Here is a 21832-nt window from a genome sequence, read left to right as displayed (position 1 = left end):
GACCATAAATTATAAAAAGCTGCATTTCTTAAATTAGGGTTTTTAAATATCATCAAGTGTTATATGTGGATTTAATTTAATACCATTCACTTTCTCACAGTCAACCCACAATTTATAGAACATAACTATGCAGTTTTGATGTCACAAAAAAATCCTGAACTTCACCTAACTTCTTTTTTTAATTAGGAGTTTAAACTGTAACAAAAATAAAATACAAATGCACTAATTTTTGTGCTATAAACAAGCAATAAGGTAAGTTTTAATTTGATTTTTTTATCATCTCTGTAGGAGAAAAAAGCCATGATTAATTTATATAGAAAACAAACTCTCAGGTTAATAGGATACTAGCTATGTGACTTGACTAATAATGTTACAATACTCTCAGCTGCACTGTTACCATAATACTGTTGTCACTAGGACAACTGATTAATATTTATTCAATGCCCTACACTCTGAAAATAAGAAAAAAACAAAGTGGCATTAAAAGTAATCATTACTTGACTTTTGTATTTTACTAGGACTTGTGTCTCTAATTTAGAGACCCAATATTACAGCTTTGGTAATTTATAAAAGTGGATGCCTTTCCAAAGGTGGATTACATCTGCAATAGGATTCTATTGGGCGGAATCTATTAAATCCTTAAGACATAGACAGATGGTAAAGTGTAAACTAAGGTGCAGCAAATTACAAGAAATTCACAACTACTTTTAGTAATTGGTAGAGTTTAAATAACCTAACTAAAATGTGTAAAATAATGCAATCACTGCCAGATTCTCCCCACCCACCCAAAAAAGAAAAGTCTTACAAGTATCCCACAGCTGAAATCCTCCTTAAAAAATTAAAAGCCTGATGCAATCTAGATACTATTCCAGTCCTATTCCAGTCCTGAAAAACCAAGTACTTGCTGCACTTGTACTTTAATGTCAAATAATATCTGTTTCAATCTCTATACAGATATTGGTGGTTTGCAGTGCTGACTATACACAGAATTAAATCATATGATTGGGTTAACATACTTTTTGAAAATGGATGAGGAATCTAGGGTGAGCAGTCCACGATTGTGATTTCATTTTTCTGCCTTTACCCAGTAATTCAACAGTTTCTAAGCAAATAATAGCTAATATATATTAGTGTTTACTGAGCGCTAGTACTTTACATAGTATCTCTTTTAATTCTCAGAAAAGAAAATATCTATGGTGAGGGTATTACTCTTTTATAGAAGAAGAGCTGTGGCTGCAGAGGTAAATGACTTGCTCAAGTTTCCATCCCCCTATGCTGACCTAAGTAGTGACATGGGAAGACAGAGGACATCAACGGAAGACAGAAGAAGGAACCAGCTTCAAAAGATATATACAAAAAAAAAAAAAAAAAAAAAAAAAAAAAAAAAAAAAAAAAAAAAAAGATATATACAAAACAGTAATTATTTTAAAGTCTTTAGGCTCCTATAAATAAAATCATCCCATATATAGCCCTCCCCTCCATAGTAAAGGTGAAAAAGTGTTGCTTTTCCTTCCCCACTGCCATAATGACTCCTCTCATTGCCATTTTGTTATTCTTGTCATTTTCAAGATTGTCTTGATACTGTTGGGGTGGAGGACAGGAAGGAAGGAAGGAAGGAAAAGAGGGGAAAAAGAAAAAGAAAGAAAAAAGAAAAGGAAGGTTAAAAAATGATTCAAATAGAATGAAACCTCTTAGAGAAGGAGAACTTATATATTTATGACACAGTTATTATTTTTAATTATAAAATAAAACCCGATACCACATTTTCATGCAGCTTTAAAGCCAAGATTTCAGTGATCTGTTTTCTACAGGGAGATGTATTGAGAGAAAAAAAAGTATCATTCTAAACTGCCCTTAAAATCTTTAAAACATGTATGACATCTAAAGAAACTTGAAACAATCCTGAAATAGAGAAACAGATGCAAAATAGTTTTAAATGTTTTCCAAATGTTATTTTACCCACAATGTTAGTTAAGGTAGCATTGATTATGTACAGAGAAGAGCTGTATTCTAAGGACATTTGTGAACACTATATCCCGTTATATAATTAATATGCACAGGATGTTTATATCTACCACCAAATAAGACTTGTTACAGTTTTATTTCATTAAGTGATGATAAATATATTACATTGTATCTTTATTTTTACTGAATATATTTTGTTATATCTATGATTTATAGACATTGAGATTTTAGTCCAAAATACATGGTGAAAATACCAAATTATTCCTTGAAAAATAATCCATCTAAACAAATCTATCCTATGTTGACAGTTTCAGGTTTACTTATAAGTAAAAGATACAGTAAATAAAGTGAATTATATAAAAGAAGGGTGAAGTGAAAATACCTCAGGAATTGGAATCACACAAACCTAGATAGGAATCCTGGCCATGACATAAACTGTATGTTCTTGGGCAAGTTGTTTAATCTCTCTGACCTTCAAGTGTCTCATAGGGGAACTATACCACCTACTTTGAAGAATTATAGGGAAGAAGAAATGAGAGTCTCTCTACAAAAGTACAACAGAATTTCTGCCCAGAGATTTCAGTCAATAAATGGTAGTTACGCTGAATAATTAAGACTTCATTTCTTTTGTAAAGTATAGATTTCTGCCTACTGTATGCCTTACCCTAATTTTCTTAAATTACAGAAAATCTTTATTCAAAAATTCCCTAATATATTCTGAATTAAAATGATGATCAAGTGAAACAACTTTTTTTCAAGATATCCTCCATGCCAAATTTTAAACTGAACACTAATGCAGATCCAAGTTTAACTGAGTCACTAAAAGGAATGAAACAATAAAATTTTCAACATAATTTGAATTAATTTATACCTGAGAGGCTCATGTGTAAATTAACAAGGCAACCAGAAGCATACAGAAGCATAATGAAGAAAAACAAATTCTGGTTATTTCTGTACTGTGACTATATTTAGATAAAATGGTTAAATGAGCCAAAAACTCTCATCCCATCTTCATAAAAGACAAATTGTATGATTTTGTAGATAATGCACTTTAGAAACTAATCACAGTTTGTGTATGTGTGTGTAGTGTATGATTTCTGTATGTATATTAGCTTTGTCTCCTTGAATTGCAAGGGCTTTGAGGGCAATGACATTGTTTATGGGCCGGTACTATGGTCCTCATCACTATCTAGCACAGTATTGAAAAATCAGTAGTCATTCCATTAGTATTTGTTGATCAATTTGTAATTAAGCTAAGTCCTTTTAAAGGTCTGAAATAACTCTGGGCTCACAGCGAACACTCTCTAGTTGATATTCTTGAATATATTACTTATTTCCTTCACTTGCCTCTGATTCAGCCTTCAATGCATTTTATCAGGAAGGTGCATTACTGACCAATACGAGCTTAAATTCCCTTCCCTTCAGCTGCTCATAGAGGCATCAATGAGCACTGAAACGATAGTAGAGACCAAATTTAGTGTTTGGCGCCTGTACCAAACACACTGCATATGACTTTATCTCTCATCTTCAGGTGGAAAACAGTATCTGGCTCACCAAAACTAAGTAACTCGTTCAAGGTCACAGTCTGTTGGATTCAACCGATCCACTTCACTTGAGCATTAGTGTAGAATATTTTGATCATGAACACAGATCATCTCTGTCTGAGTCTCACACACAAACCTATTGGTTAATTTTTGCTGAGGGGACTTTGACTTTTTGGATTTGTGCCTGTGAATATTGTCTCTGTGGGATAATTTACAGGTGGTTAATACAATTTATGATACGATGAGATAAATGAATTGCATGTTGAAAGTAACGTTTGGAGGAGGAAGGGAAGAAGGCAGTGGAGTAGGTTGATATTTTGGATTCATGACCTTTGTGGTGACAGACGTTAAGACAAAGAGTTAGTGAATTTCCTACCATGACTTTGACATTTTTGCTATTTTATATCATTGACTCACATGCCAAGTTCTCAAATCCTTTTCAGCAAAATAATACTGTAATGAAGTGTACTTAATGTTTGCTATTTTTTAGCCAAAAAATTGATGAATCAGTGAGTCAGAGCAAAAGGGCAGAAGAGTACCCTTTTGTCTTTTTCTCTACACTTGACTGTGGGGACAAATGGAACTGGTCATGTATTGGTTGTGGAAAAATGCGGTACACATTGGAAAACATGGATTCAAAAGGCAGGTATACTTTGGATTAAAATATATACTAAATTTCCATATTATTCCCCTCTGCCTTTACCATTGATAAAAACACATTGTGTAACTGGGATGCTGATAAAACAAGCAGGTATTTCTTTCCCAGCACAGAACACACTGATTTAATCAAATTATTGTTGACTACCCTAATGTTTGTTCATTGAGAAGGAAGTTAACCAACTCCTAAATAGGTATGTGTTAGAATAGCTAACAAAGAATATCACTGTTGTTAATAAGTTAGTTGTGGAAAAATAATCAGTGGTTTCCTTCTGTAAGAATCAAGTACATTTAAATAGCTTAATTAGCTTTTAATTCAAGACTATACCTGTACAACTGGTTTTCAACAAAATATTAAAATGATATCTTTTCTATGTGATCTTGATGTTTAAGAGAGAAAGCAATATCATTTTGGTAACTGATGGTATTCTAGACCAAAAACTTAAATTTTTATTTAAATTTTATGTTCATTTAACCTGCCCATCCTATGATTGTCCAGGGTCATTATACTTTGGGGATTATCTTAAAATTTATGGATTTTTTTCTGTTCCTACAGAGTGCCAAGTATAAAGACCAGAGTAAATAACTTTAGTATTAACTAAACAACGTTTCTGTAATATATTTGAATCTACTCTGTATACAATAAACCGTTGAGTGTAATTAATTCTGTATTCATCTCCACTCCTTCATGATTCAGCCACTTGTGACCTAATTTATGACACAAATCAGAATATATGGACTAGACATTTAAAATAGCTAATATTTTCTGCAGGAAAAAATATTCTCAATTCTGAGTACCTAAGGAAAACAATGTATTGGCCTTTATGCTAAGACGCTCATTTGAGTATTAAATACAGAAGCAATTTTGTGATCTTACTATTCCTAAAGGACTCTTTTCCCTAAAGAATACCCACAAATGGGGACTTAATTAGGACTAAAGATTTCACTGGTTTTCTTTTTCTACGGTTTTGTGATCCTCATTATTGTTGTTGACTGTTCTGAAAAGAACTCACTTATTATCAATATCATTTAAATGAGTATTGTAGTCTAATTATATTTACATTTAACAACAATGTCAAAAATTTAAATATGAATTTTAAAATAACAATCTGCTTTCTTATGCCTGTAATGAGAGAGCATTGAAAATTTTTTCTTGACAAACTCAAGGAAGACATATTTGTTTACTTGCCCAAACCACACAAAAGCCATGTTGGTTTTTGAATAGTAGATTTGGCCCCAAATCTGTCACTGACAGTGAGCTCAGAGGACACCAGAAATATGCAGTAACTACTTTCCGTGATTATTGGCTTGAAGAAAAGTTAGAGAAAATTTTAAGGAGAGTAAAAAAGATATATTTTGAAGTTTAGCATTTATATAATACATTCTTGGGTATTTTCTCCATTAAAAATTTAATAAAAAGCTATGGCATTTTATAAGGTCATGATCATTAACTGAGTCCTTTTAATTCACATGTCAGTGAAGTATATCTTTTTTCATGTAATTGATGAAACTGATGTCTAGGGCTGATAAACCTCATTCTAGGTTTACATATGCATTGCTAAATAGTTGTATAATTATTTGCTACATGACAATGAATGGAGCAAAGATCTAAACATTTAATCCCAGTTCAGTTACTGCTATGTAACAGGTCAGTTTATGGAAAAGACAGTGAAGAATAAGTAAAATTTGAAATTATACTAGCTTCCATATTAATCAAACATTATATTTAATTTGGTATAGTTGAGAATACCTAAAAAGCAATACACACAACATATTAATACATACAACATAGTAATACATACAGCACACAAACAGCATAGTACAACTGAGAAAACCTAAAAAGTAATACAAAAGTAATACATTATTTAGCAGCAGTTTTACTCTGGCTTTGCAATTTTATTAATGGAGGTTAAAACTATAAGCCTCCTCCAAATGTATTGACCTTTCTGCATTTTCATTGTTTGCTTCACAGCTTTCTTTATACTCCAATTCAAACCCTTTGATTAGTTTTCCTCTGCAGTAAAAGATACTTCACAAGATTATAAAGAAAGACTGCACTGAACCAAACATGCATGGCTGAAAAACACATTCATGATGGATGAAAAGACACTGAGGAGTTCATGACCATCTCTGAAGTAGTACAGAGTGTTCTTGGAGCTCTGCAAGAACCAGACCTGCCTACAACACTGCAAAATTTAGCATTCTAAGTGCTCCCAAAACTGAGTCCCCATAAAACAGAGTTCCCCTACCGAGTTTATGATTAACCTCTCTATCTAAAACGTTATTCCCTTTTTTGTCCAACACCTGTTCCCCTCAAGATTGAGGAATATCAAAGAAAAGGGGGGACTGAAACTGAGCAGGACCCTGTGGGCCCTTCCAGATACAGAAGTCTTTCTGTGCCCCCTGTTTCATGTTTGTAGGAAAAAGGCTTCAGGCTCCTAGACCTTCCCTGTGTTCCAAAGGGCAGATTCCAACAGTTACTAATTAGGGAAGGAAGGGAATGCAGAAACAAAGGAGGAGCAGTCAAGAAACTATAGTGCAGAGATAAAGCAGGGTCGTGGTTCTTCCTCAAGAGATATACATAAAAGTATATATATATATATATATATATATACATAAAAGTATATCTCTGCGATCTTCTGCAGGAACTAAGGATCCCACCCAGGTGGAAGAGGTAACTTCAGGCTGAGCAAAAGCACTGGTTGGAACCAGGAAGCTGATGATTGAGATTCCCGCAGTTACCTCACCACCAACCAATCAGAGGAGGGTTACACACCCTGCAGACCTCCCCCTAAATTTTGCCTTTAAAAACTCTTCCCTGAAAGCCGTCAAGCACAAGCCGCCTGTTCTCCTTGCTCGGCCCTGCAATAAACCTTTCTTTGCTCTAGACTCTGATGTATCCATTTGTTTGGCCTCATTGTGCACTGGGCACATGAACATACATTTGGCAAGACTCCTTGTAAATGTTATGGATATCCAGTGATGTTTTCAAGCATAAATAGGGACTCATATTTTAGTGCCATCAAGGGTGAGAACCCTTAGATAAAAATAAAATACAAAGAACAATTGAGTGGATGTTACAAACTGGACGAATTTAGAAAATAGTATGTAAAGTGGAAGAAGTCAGTCACAAAAACCCACAAATTACATGATTCTATTCATATGAAAATTTAGAATAGGGAAATCTCTATAGAGGCAGAAAATAGATTAATGGTTGGTTAGGACGGATTGGGGGTGTAATTTGAGGAGGTAACAGCTAAAGGGTTCAAGATTTCTTTTTTGACATGATAAAAATGTTCTAAAATTGTCTGTGGTAATAGTTGCACATACCTGTGAATAAACTAAAAGTCACTAAATTGTATACTTTAAATGAGTGAAATGTATGGTATGTGAATTTTATTCCCCCAAAACTATTTTTAAAAAGTAAAATGCAAATATTCCATTTAATAGAATATGCAAGCATTCTATTCAATAAAATGTAAGCCAGGGTACATGACCTTGTGATCTCATGGACATTTCTTAATGTCACTACAGATTACCTTTGGAACTACTGCTATGTCAGAGCAGTAATTCACTTAAATACTGAATTATACCTCTTGTGGTATTTGTGGCAATTGAGAACAGTATTCTTGTTAAATAATTCTATGTTCTATCTGAATAAAATTGAGGTTCAGCTCAAAAAAAAAGTTGTTGCCAGAATCAAGAGCCCAGGATACGTCAAAGTCAGGAGATAGTTTGAATACCTGATGTATTTATAGATGAGGTTTTCATAAAGTAACTTAGAAGGGCTAAGCAACGTTACCTTTGTATATTAATTTGAGGACCTCCACAAAATCCACCCCCCCAACAACACACACACACACACACACACACACTCACACACACATACACACACACACATCAATTTCTTCTAGCAGATTAGAATCCCACCATAAGCCCTAGACAAAACACTAAATCATAGACCATGCAACAGTTTACATACAGTAAGAGCTCTGGAGTGAGACAATCCCTGGATTGCAACTCCTATTCCTCTATTTATCCTAGTGGCCTTGGGCAAAGCCATCAATTTTCAAGGCCTCTGACTCCTTATCTGTAAAATGGAGATCCTAACAGTAACTGACTTCTTTTAAGAGCTAAATGAGATAACACCAGGAAATAGATTAGCCAGTGCTGGACACATACTCAAGAAATGTTAGCTGTTATTAATGGCAAACTAACAAAAGTTACTTACGGGGCTCAGAAATAATCAAGCTGGCCTATGTTTTAAGGTGGAGGTTCCACCCATTTTGGCAGGTTATCTTGGTATTTGCATAGACCCTTGGGGCAGCCAGGCAGCTGGCTGGCCCTTTGGAGCTCTGGTCTTTTGAGATACCCTGGTTTCTTCTGCCAATGCTCAGCTCCCATTCCCTCCAGCTGGGCCAGGTCCCCACTTCCACCCTCCTGTTAAAAGAATTCCTAGAAACACCTCTCTTAGCTGAACCAGCTACCCTCACCCTGTCTCACGCCAGTTCTCTCAGAAACGGTCTTGACCTGTGACCAACTCTCCTGTCCTCCCCTGGAGGGGAGGCATTACATCAATTTCTCTAACACAAACCAATTCAGTTCCTCACTGAACCCCCAGAACCCCCAGGAACTTGTGTCTAATCTGAACTGGAAGTAAGCCCTAACAATCAAGTCTTTGTTTTAAAGGGCTGTATCTTATTAAAATAATTCCTTATGGCTCAGAAATTTTTCAAACAGCCGAAGAAGGCTAGAAGGAAATTTGCCAAAATGCGTACTGTAGCAGCATCTGGGTGGTAGAGTCAGGGGCTCTATGTTTCCTTCTGCTTCTTTACACTGTTCTGTACTTTCTAAAATTTCCATAGTGAAAACAGAACTATTCAGAAACCAGAAAAAAACCCCAATATTTTAAAACATATCTTGACTAGGGAGGTGTGGGCAGTAGGGAAGAATAGTGTGTCAGTAAAGTCTTATTTTATGAGACTTGGATTGAAGTGGTGAAAAGGGGGCATTGAGCACAGAATGCAGTGCAGAATCCTTGAGAGAAAAAAGAAAGGGAAAGTGGTGTGTGGGGAAGTGGAGAGGTGGGCAAACTGAAGGTATTTCATGAGTTCGCCAAAGATCAGGGTAAGCCTAGTTTTTAAGGTACATTAAAAATCACCACTCAGGCATGGACATATATATACATCAGAAATACATCTACATGTGGAACAACTCCTACAGAACACCTACTGAATGCTGGCAGAAGACCTTAGACTTCCTAAAAGGCAAGAAACTCCCCACCTACCTGGGTAGGGCAGAAGAAAGAAGAAAAAAGAAAAAAGAGACAAAAAAAAAAAAAAAAAGGGATGGGACCTGCCCCTCTGGGAGGGAGCTGTGAAGGAGGAAAAGTTTCCAAACACTAGGAAGCCCCTTCACTGGCGGACACAGGGGGTGGCGTGGGGGACGCTTCGGAGCCATGGAGTTTTCACTTTGTTATAAAGCAGAAACTAACACACCATTGTAAAGCAATTATACTCCAATAAAGATGTTTAAAAAAAATCACCACTCAGTTCACTGGTGAAAAATTCACCAAGTTTTTTAGTCAACTAAAACGATCAACCATTTGAGTCAAAATGGCAAATGCAAAAAGCCTGTAGATGTAGGGTGTAGGGTCTAGGGTGTCATTTTGTGACCCTGAATTCCAGGGGGCCAGCTAAAAATGGAGATAGAAGATTTAGTGAGAAAGCACTAAAACAGGGTCATGTAAATGTGGACAATTCCACTTAAGAATCTGTGAGTTAGTGTATATGGGTGTCATGTGGGCCAGCTCCGGATTTCAGACTGTCTCCACTTAAACCCAGGCCCAGCTACTTATAAACTGTGAGAAAAATTGTTAAACATCATCTTTAAAATGGGATAATGATATGACCTAGTTCTTAGAATCATTAGAAAGATTTAATGAAATAACACATGGTCAGGGTTTAGCACTTATTAAAAATTAGGCATGATGATGAAAAAAATGATTATGATGATGAAGAGCTTATATGAAATAAGTAAAACCTAGATCATATGAGAGTTGAAATCATATCAAGGGCTCTTATTCTCCAATTAGTCAAAGGAAGAAAATGATCACATGTATATTTTAGAAAGGAATGACATTGTTTAAAGACACATTTTCTCAGTAAGACTCTTCCCTGAGGAACCCAAGATTGGTTGAGTAAGAGTACCTTATTTTGTTTAATGACCAAAACTGTTTGTTCCTGGCTAATTAAACTCACTTAAATTTAGCATTATAAACAGAAAGAATAAATATCTGCAAAAAGAGATTAAACCAGTGATCCATATATTGTAAATTTCATTACTCCAATTTCAGCATTTACTTCAAATAAATTTTAGAAACCATTTAAACCCTACTGACAAATGAGTCATATTAGCCAACCAATAAACATCTCAAGAGTATTGAAGCAAATTTTATTCAACTTCTGTTTCAGTATTCTCAAGGCTAATATGCATAAATGTGGCAAATGCACATATAATTATTTTATAACTTATTTCATAAAGTATGTTTTAGGCTCACAGAAGTACTGTTTGCATTTTCTTCACTGTAGCACCCAAATGTAATAAGCACTCAATGGCACTGATACGCTTTCTTAAATTAAATAGCTTTAAAAGCTATGCTATGAAATGAGGAAAACATTTTGAAAGAGGAAGAGCAGATGTTTTGGGACACAGAACATGGACAAAATGAGCTGACAACATGAGGAGACTCAGGTGCAAGAAAAACTGAGAAACAAAGAGAAGGAAATTGTCTTTTCTTTCCTACTAATCTGTTTCTTTCTTTCCTCTGTTTCTTTTATGAAGAAAAAACTGGAGTTTCCTACTTATCATGTCAGCTAATTTGCTCAATAAGATTTTAGCCATTATCCGGATTTGGTCAGAAATTAACATATCAAAGGTACTATATGGCTTTGGATAGTCTATAAATTAACGAAATATATATTTCATAGCAACAGCAAAAATAGTAGATTCAGTGTGTCATTTATTCAGTCAGTAGCTACAGGTACTACCCTTAAGAAGTAGGATCTAAAGATGGATGAAATAAATCAAATGCAGTGCCAGTGACATTGAGAAGCTTCTAGGGAACAGAAAAATATGGGGGGTGGGCACATTTTGTAATCATACAGACATGGGTTAAAATTCAACTGCATTTCTTATCTATGTGACCTTGAGCAAGTTAATTCTTCTAATGCCCAGATTAAACTATAAAAAAATGTAAAAACCTGTATTATTAGATGGTTATAAAGAAAAAAATGTTTGTATATATCAGGAACCTAGCAAGCTGCCTGTAACTTCATAAATGTTTGACCTCATATCAACACAAATTACTAGGATTTATGATTTAATTCAAGCTGGGAAAAATACTCAGCCTCATAAATAATAGGCAACTTTAAGGTCTCAAATTACACAATTTGCAGGAGATATTTAATTTCCTGTCTATATTTGTCCTATAATCATGTAACTGAACAGTGAACATTCACTGCAGGCCTAATAATCTGCACTTCCTCCTCTGATTACCAGAGTAAATAGAGCTAATTCTGGTGAGGCAGAGCTACAAACTGTCTTCTGTTATCCATTCTCCTCTTCCTCTTCATCAAAAGAATCTTCAAATGTTAGTTGGGCACATGTTTACTCTGAACAAAGGCCCATTTCACCTTGATAGCAAAGTATGACCAAATAACTAAGTTCTGGTCAATAGGATTGAGAATAAGAGGTGGGTCTGGTCAAAGGGTAGGATCATGCCTTTTCCCTGCTCTTTCCTCTTCCCACTCTCCAGGATGTATGTGTGATACGACAGTGGGAGCTGAAGCAGCCATCTTGGACGTAAAATGGAAGGTGCATGTTGAGGGTGGCAGGGCAAAAAAATAGAGGGCATCTGGATCCTTGGTGATGATGGAGCACTATCCCAAACTAGGACTGGCTTAAATTTACTGTTATTTCAGGCTTTTTTCACCATTATCCTATGGATCTAGTCAAAATTAGTATACCTAAGAAAACTCTGCTCTCAGCACTCACAGAATTATTGGATTTGTTTTCCTGCCACAGTTACTAATGGAAAAGAAAAATCCTAACAAATTACTTCAGCTGCTCAGAAGTAAGTGACTGATCTAAAATAGATAGGAGTATAATTAAACTTGATAGTCAAAATGAGAAATAAATAGCTTATAGGTACCTACTGACATATGGAATTGCTCAAAGTATTTATTGCTTCTCTCTGAAGCATTTTTCATCTTGCTAATATCCTTTAGGGATTGATGAATCTGCTTACCTTTTACTTATTTTAAATGGAATTCTACTTTCAAAATAATTAAAAAGGAATTTTAGAGGACAATTTGTCATTATAAGACTGGATACAATACTAACATTTCTGATTATCAGACCCATATTTTCTTCCTGAGGAGTGATTTTAATGTACTTAACAGTAATGTCCATGATTTTCAAAGGAAATGTATGATTTTTTTCCCCTCACACCAGGCAATGTCCCTCATCCCAAGAGTTCAATTACTATCATGTTATCAGAGGACACACACAATTGTTTGCTGAAAAGTTTACTTACTCAGTTTAGTCAGCATGCAATGCATTGACTACACGTTGATTTGCACTGAATGCTCTACTAATTAAGTATAATCTTGAAAACAACAGAATTCCAGCCAGACCTTTAAGATGGCAGAGGAGTAAGACGTGGAGATCACCTTCCTCCCCACAAGTACATCAGAAATACATCTACATGTGGAACAACTCCTACAGAACACCTACTGAATGCTGGCAGAAGACCTTAGACTTCCTAAAAGGCAAGAAACTCCCCACCTACCTGGGTAGGGCAGAAGAAAGAAGAAAAAAGAAAAAAGAGACAAAAAAAAAAAAAAAAAGGGATGGGACCTGCCCCTCTGGGAGGGAGCTGTGAAGGAGGAAAAGTTTCCAAACACTAGGAAGCCCCTTCACTGGCGGACACAGGGGGTGGCGTGGGGGACGCTTCGGAGCCATGGAGTAGAGTGCAGCAACAGGGGTGAGGAGGGCAAAGTGGAGAGATTCCCGCACAGAGGATTGGTGCCGACCAGCACTCACCAGCCCGAGAGGCTTGTCTGCTCACTCGCCAGGGCGGGTGGGGGCTGGGAGCTGAGGCTCGGGCTTCCGAGGTCAGACTACAGGGAGAGGACTGGGGTTGGCTGTGTGAACACAGCCTGAAGGGGGCTAGGGCACCACAGCTAGCCAGTACAGAGTCTGGGAAAAAGTCTGGACCTGCCTAAGAGGCAAGAGACCATTGTTTTGGGGTGCACGAGGAGAGGGGATTCAGAGCACTGCCTAAACGAGCTCCAGAGATGAGTGTGAGCTGTGGCTATTAGCGTGGACCCCAGAGACAGGCGTGAAAGGCTAAGGCTGATGCTGCAGTCACCAAGGATCCTGTGTGCAAGCACAGGTCACTATCCACACCTCCCCTCCCAGGAGCCTGTGCAGCCCGCCACCGCCAAGGTCTCATGATCCACAGACAACTTCCCCGGGAAAACACACAGCATGCCTCAGACTGTTGCAACATCATTCCGACCACAATGCTATGAGACTAGATATCAATTACAGGAAAAAATCTGTAAAAAAATACAAACACATGGAGGCTAAACAATACACTACTAAATAACCAAGAGATCACTGAAGAAATCAAAGAGGAAATCAAAAGATACCTAGAAACAAATGACAATGAAAACACGACAACCCAAAACCTACGGGATGCAGCAAAAGCAGTTCTAAGAGGGAAGTTTATAGCAATACAATCCTACCTCAAGAAACAAGAAACATTTCAAATAAACAACCTAACCTTATACCTAAAGCAATTAGAGAAAGAACAAAAAAACCCCCAAAGTTAGCAGAAGGAAATAAAGATCAGATCAGAAATAAATGAAAAAGAAATGAAGGAAACAAGAGCTAAGATCAATAAAACTAAAAGCAGGTTCTTTGAGAAGATAAAAAAAATTGATAAACCACTAGCCAGACTTATCAAGAAAAATAGAGAGAAGACTCAAATCAACAGAATTAGAAATGAAAAGGGAGAAGTAACAGCTTACACTGCAGAAATACAAAGGATCATGAGAGATTAATAAAAGCAACTATATGCCAATAAAATGGACAACCTGGAAGAAATGGACAAATTCTTGGAAAAGCACAACCTCCCGAGACTGAACCAGGAGAAATAGAAAATATAAACATTCACTGAAATTGAAACTGGATTAAAAATCTTCCATCAAACAAAAGTCCAGGACCAGATGGCTTCCCAGGCAAATTCTATCAAACATTTAGAGAAGAGTTAACACCTATCCTTCTCAAACTCTTCCAAAATATAGCTGAGGAAGGAACACTCCCAAACGAGACCACCATCACCCTGATACCAAAACCAGACAAAGATGTCACAAAAAAAGAAAACGACAGGCCAATATCACTGGTGAGCATAGATGCAAAAATCCTCAACAAAATACAAGCAAACAGAATCCAACAGCACATTAAAAGGATCATACACCGTGATCAAGTGAGATTTATCCCAGGAGTGTAAGGATTCTTCAATGTATGCAAATCAAGCAATGTGATACACCATGTTATCAAATTGAAGGATAAAAACCATATGATAATCTCAATAGAGGCAGAAAAAGCTTTCAACAAAATTCAGTACCCATTTATGATAAAAACCCACAGAAAGTACATAGCGGGAACTTACCTCAACATAATAAAGGTCATATATGACAAACCCACAGCTGACATCATTCTCAATGGTGAAAAACTGAAACCATTTCCACTAAGATCAGGACTATCAAACTACCAATGGCATTTTTCACAGAACTAGACCAAAAATTTTCACAATTTTTATGGAAACACAAAAGACTCTGAAGAGCAAAAGCAATCTTGAGAAAGAAAAATGGAGTTGGAGGAATCAGGCTCACTGACTTCAGACTATACTACAAAGCTACAGTAATCAAGACAGTATGGTACTCGCACAGAAACAGAAATAGAGATCAACAGAACAGGATAGAAAGCCCAGAGATAAACCCACACACATATGGTCACCTTATCTTTGGTAAAGGAGGCAAGAATATACCGTGGAGAAAAGACAGCCTCTTCAATAAGTGGTGGTAGGAAAACTGGACAGCTACATGTAAAAGAATGAAATTAGAACACTCCCTAACACCATACACAAAAAATAAACTCAAAATGGATTAAAGACCTAAATGTAAGGTCAGACACTGTAAAACCCTTAGAGGAAAACATAGGCAGAATACTCTATGACATACATCACAGCAAGATCCTTTTTTGACCCACCTCCTAGAGTAATGGAAATAAAAACAAAAATAAACAAATGGGACCCAATGAAACATAAAAGCTTTTGTACAGCAAAGGAAATCATACGAAAGGCAAAAAGTCAACCCTCAGAATGGGAGGAAATATTTGCAAATGAAGCACCTGACAAAGGATTAATCTCCAAAATATACAAGCAGCTCATGCAGCTCAATATCAAAAAAACAAACAACCCAATCCAAAATGGGCAGAAGACCTAAACAGACATTTCTCCAAAGAAGATATACCGATTGCTAAAAAACACATGAAAGGATGCTCAACATCACTAATCATTAGAGAAATGCAAATCAAAACTACAATGAGGTATCACCTCACACCGATCAGAATGGCCATCATCAAAAAATCTACAAACAATAAATGCTGGAGAGGGAATGGAGAAAAGGGAACCTTCTTGCATCGTTGGTGGGAATGTAAAGTGATACAGCCACTATGGAGAATAGTATGGAGGTTGCCTAAAATCTAAAAAAGAAGTACCATACGACCTAGTAATCCCACTCCTGGGCACATACCCTGAGAAAACCATAATTCAAAAAGAGTCATTTACCACAATGTTCATTGCAGCACTATTTACAGTAACCAGGACATGGAAGCAACCTAAGTGTCCATCAACAGATGAATGGATAAAGAAGATGTGGCACATATATACAATGGAATATTACTCAGCCATAAAAAGAAACGAAATTGAGTTATTTGTAGTGAGGTGGATGGACCTAGAGACTGTCATACAGAGTGAAGTAAGTCAGAAAGAGAAAAACAAATACCATATGCTAAGACATATATGGAAGCTAAAAAAAAAAAAATCTGAAGAACATAGGGGTAGGACAGGAATAAAGACACAGACGCAGAGAATGGAGTTGAGGACTTGGGGAGGGGGAAGTGTAAACTGGGATGAAGTGAGAGAGTGGCATGGACATATACACACTACCAGTTGTAAAACAGCTAGTGGGAAGCAGCCGCATAGCACAGGGAGATCAGCTCGATGCTTTGTGTCCACCTAAAGGGTTTGGATGGGGAGAGTGGGAGGGAGACACAAGAGGGAGGAGATATGGGAATACATGTATACATATAGATGATTCACTTTGTTATACAACAGGAATTAACAAAACATTGTAAAGGAATTATACTCCAATAAAGGTGTTAAAAAATGAAACAAACAAAAAAACACAACAGAATTCCAGTCTTCCCAAATGTGCTTATTTCCCTTTAGTATTCAATGCCCTTGTTGCTCTAATGTTGTGCCTTTGACACATGCTGCTGCTTCATCCACAACCCCATTTTCTTAGCTACAACCCCCATCAATTTTCATCTAAACCAGGCAAATTCCATTCTGAAGGACAAACAACACCTCCTTACTCTTAGTTCAGATACAAAGATTCTTAATGAACCATAACTTATTGGTCTTCTTCAGAAAGAGAGGCTAGAGATGTGATTCTGTTTTTAAAAGTGTAAAAAAAAAATGACCGAGGAAAAATGTATATGTATTTCTGCAGGTCCTAAGATAACACGGGTTCCACTATGCTTCCAGTTGCTTTTATGAAGGAGAGCCCTAATCCTGGTGCTCTTTTAAGCCACAGTGAAAGGTCTGGGGGCTGGAAGTCACGTCTGCAAAGACTGAACTGTCAATATGTTAACCAAATTAAAATCAAGTTAAGAGTGAAATGTGGTGTCTGAAAGATCGTCTCAGAAATGATAGAAATGGTTTCAATTAAAAAAGAAATGCAATATTGCATTATTATTTTGTAAATAAAAGCAGATTTAGTACACAAAAATTAAAAGATGGACATTCGTTCCTAACTGTCTCTAAAACAGAATTACATAGAATTTCCAGGGGGAAAAATAATATCTGTGTAATATTTTGTTCTAAAATATTTTATTTTTTAGGCTTAGACCCAATTAATTATTTTGAATGTTTTCCCTGAAGGACTATGGCTCACATCTAGCAGGTTCTGGGGCTGAAGTTACATGTGCCATGAGGATGAAGGAGGCAGGCATATAACAAGGGGTCGTGGACTATAGTTGAGTCTTCCAGAAACTTGACTTTAGATGTTTTCTGGAATAAAAAATAACAACTACAGTGCAAAATTCTACAGAAGCACATAATTTAATAGGTTCTGTCCAGCATGCCCACAATTTACTAAATAAATGTTAAGCCCCTGTATTAACCTACATAGAGAACTTAGCATAATAAGTCCTTATTGGATCCCTTGAAAAAATGAGCTCCGAGAAATTGCAGGGTTTTTGAAAGTTAAAAACAAAGTCAGGGATGCAGCCTGTGTCTTATCACTGATTCTAAAATTTTAGCATCAGAATTACTTGGAGGACATGATAAAACAGGTTGTTGTACTGCCATCCACACGTTTCTGATTCACTAGGTCTGGAGCAGGGCCCAAGAATTCACATTTCTAATAAGTTCCCAGGTGATGCTGATGTTGCTGATCTATGGGCCACACTTCGAGAACCACTGTCCGACCTGATGAAGAACACAAGGAAGCCAAAGAGGGAGCTCAACCTTCACCTCTAGGAGGGCACAGCCACACATGGCATCACACTAAGCACCTGGGGAAAATCTAGAAGACATGGCTCCTTAATCAACTGTGTAAACTCACTGTAGTGAAGAAAGCCACTACCAAGGGACAGGAATTGTGGGAAGTGGAGAGAAAGAGAAGAGAGGCAGAGTGATGTGTTTGAGGGGGAAGACCAAAGATCAGTGGACATCAGTGAATGTGTGAAGATAGCGACTAGGTTTATCCTTTCAACAAATATTGATTGAGCACGTACTCTGTGCCCCAAAACTGGGCTGGGGGCTAGAGACTCATCAGTGTCCCATCAAAACAGAAAATGCCCCTGCTTTCTTGAACATTGTGGCTAGGAGAAATAAACAATAAATTGCTACACAAATAAATATAAAACACATAAGATATATAACTGCTATGGAGAAGAAGAACAAGGCAGAGTAAGTTGAATTTAAGTTCATTTTTCACACAGGTGATATGGTGATGTGGGAAGGATGCCCACCAGATATCAGACATAAGAGCTGCCACAAGAAACTGAGACAATTCCAACTGGTAACTTTATTAATTACTTATCCTCCAGATGCCAAGATTAGTATAAAGAACTCCATATAGTGAGGGTGTAGACTTCATGAGAGCCCTCCAGCTTAGAGGTCTATTATATTCATATATTCACAGATCTCATTTAAGTTGGTCTGGGAGAGAAGATAAAGTATGTATTGGTTTTGTGGCGGTCAGCTTTACAGATTCAAAACTATATCCCATCCACAGACGTGCTGTGGAGGATCAGGCTTAGAAAAGAGGTTTGCATATTTCATATTTCAGGTCTCAAATGAAATTTTTCCAACACACAATGATCATGATCAGAAAACAGTAATACTGTTTGACTTAGTTATAATACTAGTTATAGCAACAGTTCCTTCTTTCACTTTCAGGATGGCAAAAAATAGTCAGGACTTAGGTCAGCCAATACTTCTGAAAGGATCTAGCACAGATGGTTCAATGAGGAGAAAAATTATATGAATTCTAAGGTAACTTCTTGGTTATTTTCCATCCTATAGTACAAAGGCACAAGGACAGAGGATTCCCTCCCAGGCAGAGTCCTAGCCTTTTTAAATTTATAAATGCTTACCTCATGAAATGCAAATGCTCATGTATCTTATCCAAATAAGTCTAGTAGGCTCTAAACATACCAAAAACAGGGGGAAAAAAAGGAAAGAAAAAAAAAAACAAAGACTGAAAAAACTCTCAAACACCTACTGGGTACTTCTTTCCATGTACTCCTTTGTGGACACTCGTTTGCATATTTGAATTGCATTTCCCTCCACTTTGAGAATTCTCCTACACTCAGACGGTGAAATACGCTGTTTGAATATTATTATTATTTAAGCTCTTAGTTTTCTGCGTTCTTATGAGGTCACTTCCTAGACTCCTTTCTAATTTCCTCTTTTAAACCACAGCTACATCAAGCTGACTGCTACTCTCAAAAGCATAGGACTTATGAAAAAAGTAGTTGGACATTTCCAGTCCACTGATGGTTTAAAATACTTTCTGAATTATCAGATCTTTTTAAAAAGCCCATGGTATGTTTAATTATGTAGACATATCTCCTCTGCGTTGCTTTTTAAGCTTTGAAAATATCAAAATCATGACAAGACATGAGAAGAATTCTATTTTGACAAAATGAAAAACACAAAAATTCTTCTACTCAGAAAAAAAGGAATGTAATGGAGAAAATAAACGCAAAAATAGAATTGGCTGAAAACCAGCAACCACAAGAAAAGAAGTACTGCAGGAAATGGAACTAATCAGTTATTATAGTGAAGATTTTTTTTCCCAGACTTTCTTGGGGTGAAAAAAAATTTTTAATTAATGTAGAAACTAGGAGTTTGGACAAAGCTACATATGTAATCAAAGAATTCCATGTGAATATTTATTTTTTGAAAGGACAATAGAGTTTTCATTGAGTGGAGCTTCGAAATTTAATCTCCTTGAGATTCTTCTGATATCTCAGTGAAACGTTAATAAGAAGCATTGGAGCTTTTGAGCAGTAAGGTCTGTATAATTATGCCATGATATCCTTTCTAAAGATATAACTATGTCCCTAACTCAAGTCACTTCAAGGGTCAGTCCATTCAGGAAGAGACTTGCTTTGGCTGAATCCCCCCTCAACTCAGCAATAATCATTGCCTATAAATTAGGCTTCTTTGAATTAACAGTCATTCCCACACTGGCAAATTTTGTAATATGAAAGTTGCTTCTTCCAGTTATCCTCTCATCATAGCTTACCCATATCATTTGGTTATTTTGGTATAAAATATACCAATCGTTTTTTAACTGTTTTATGCCTAAGAAATGCCATTTCTAAATATGGATATGGAAAATTGACCTCTGTATATGTTAAAATATATTTAGAAATAATTGTCATTTATTTGCTAGGGGTTTTTGGAAAACCAGTATCATCAAACTTGCCAAATAGTCTGTTATTCTAAGTTTTTTTAAAAAAAATTATTAGCTAATTTACTTAACAAAGGCATTTACAAAAGTGTGACAGCCTCTGGGCATATCTGCAGAGACGGCAGATTCGGGACTGTAAAGGGTGGAAAATAACCTATACATAATCTCCAATATCATAATTGAATTTAGTGTGTGGTGTCAAGAAAAAATGGTGCCCAGAAACTCAGACCTTGTCCTGATATCTTGGGCTGTTACAATCACCATATTTAAAAACTATATACGTTAGAAACCATACAACTTATCTCCACTTGATTTATACACAAGAAAACACAGGTCTCAAGAGTTGAAATTCATTATTCAAGGTCACACAGCTACTTACGGGCAAGAATTTGACCCAGGTCTCCGTATGTCAAGGGACATTAATGGTCACTAACAATCATGCGGTAAGAGAGCTCCAGTCAGTTACAGAGTAACACAACAGGTAATGAGTTGAAAAAAATTAATATGGACCTTTTTTCACACCCTTGTTTTAACCCACAGAAGCTTATTCATATATAAATTCGTGAAGGTTTGAGACATTTTCGTCACCATTTCACAATACTCAGGCAAAACACAGTGAGGACTGAAAAGACTTTGGCTGATGAAGAGGATTCTGAGTCAAAGTATTTTGTGGAATTTTTTTTAACTCATTCTCTTTGTATTTCATAAATATAAGAATGAAAGTTGATGAGCGTGCACTGTCGGCAAGACGCTCTGCTAAAGAGCGTTATATATATTACCTCATTTATTTCCTTTGATTACTATTCAATCAATTTTTAATCTCAATTTTTTGAGACTATTAACATAGCAATTGTCATATAGCCAGTAAGTGCTGGAACCAGCATTTGAACCCATATGATTCCACAGTCTTTATTTGTATCCAACAAATTAAATTGCTTAACTCTTAAAAGTTATCCCCTGACCCTGCCTACCTCCTAATTGTTTTCTAATAAAATTTATTTCTTTTAAACAATTAGACTAAAGAAGCTGCTTCTGCCCAAGGAAAAAATTATATTCCTAAAATTAGATAGAAACAAACATTAAAATTGATTCTAAATAGGAATAAATAATATAACAAGGAGGTTCAATCGAAAATCTTTATGTATTGAGCATCTAAGATGCCTTCTCTGGGTTTCCATGCCAACCTTTCTATAATGCTAAAACGAGCTGTGCAACAACATTTACTCACACTGCATTATGTAGGCTTTTGATACATTAAAAATTATTTTTAATAAGCCCAATTAAATTTTGAATATTTAGCACATGGGAGAAGTAGCATTGGCA

The 21832-nt window shown here is 36.3% G+C and overlaps 1 protein-coding gene across 3 annotated transcripts in view; it reads right to left on the bottom strand.

Moving 5' to 3' along the window:
• MAP2 (microtubule associated protein 2) overlaps positions 1-21832 on the bottom strand; it is a 276003-nt gene that overhangs the window by 166556 nt on the left and 87615 nt on the right. The window lies entirely within an intron of this gene.

This window comes from Neophocaena asiaeorientalis, unplaced genomic scaffold (assembly GCF_003031525.2).
Source record: "Neophocaena asiaeorientalis asiaeorientalis breed wild unplaced genomic scaffold, Neophocaena_asiaeorientalis_V1.1 scaffold258, whole genome shotgun sequence".
NCBI classification, from domain to species: domain Eukaryota; kingdom Metazoa; phylum Chordata; class Mammalia; order Artiodactyla; family Phocoenidae; genus Neophocaena; species Neophocaena asiaeorientalis.
The sequence above is the reverse complement of the archived record's forward strand: the minus strand, read 5'-3'. Positions and strand labels throughout refer to the sequence as shown.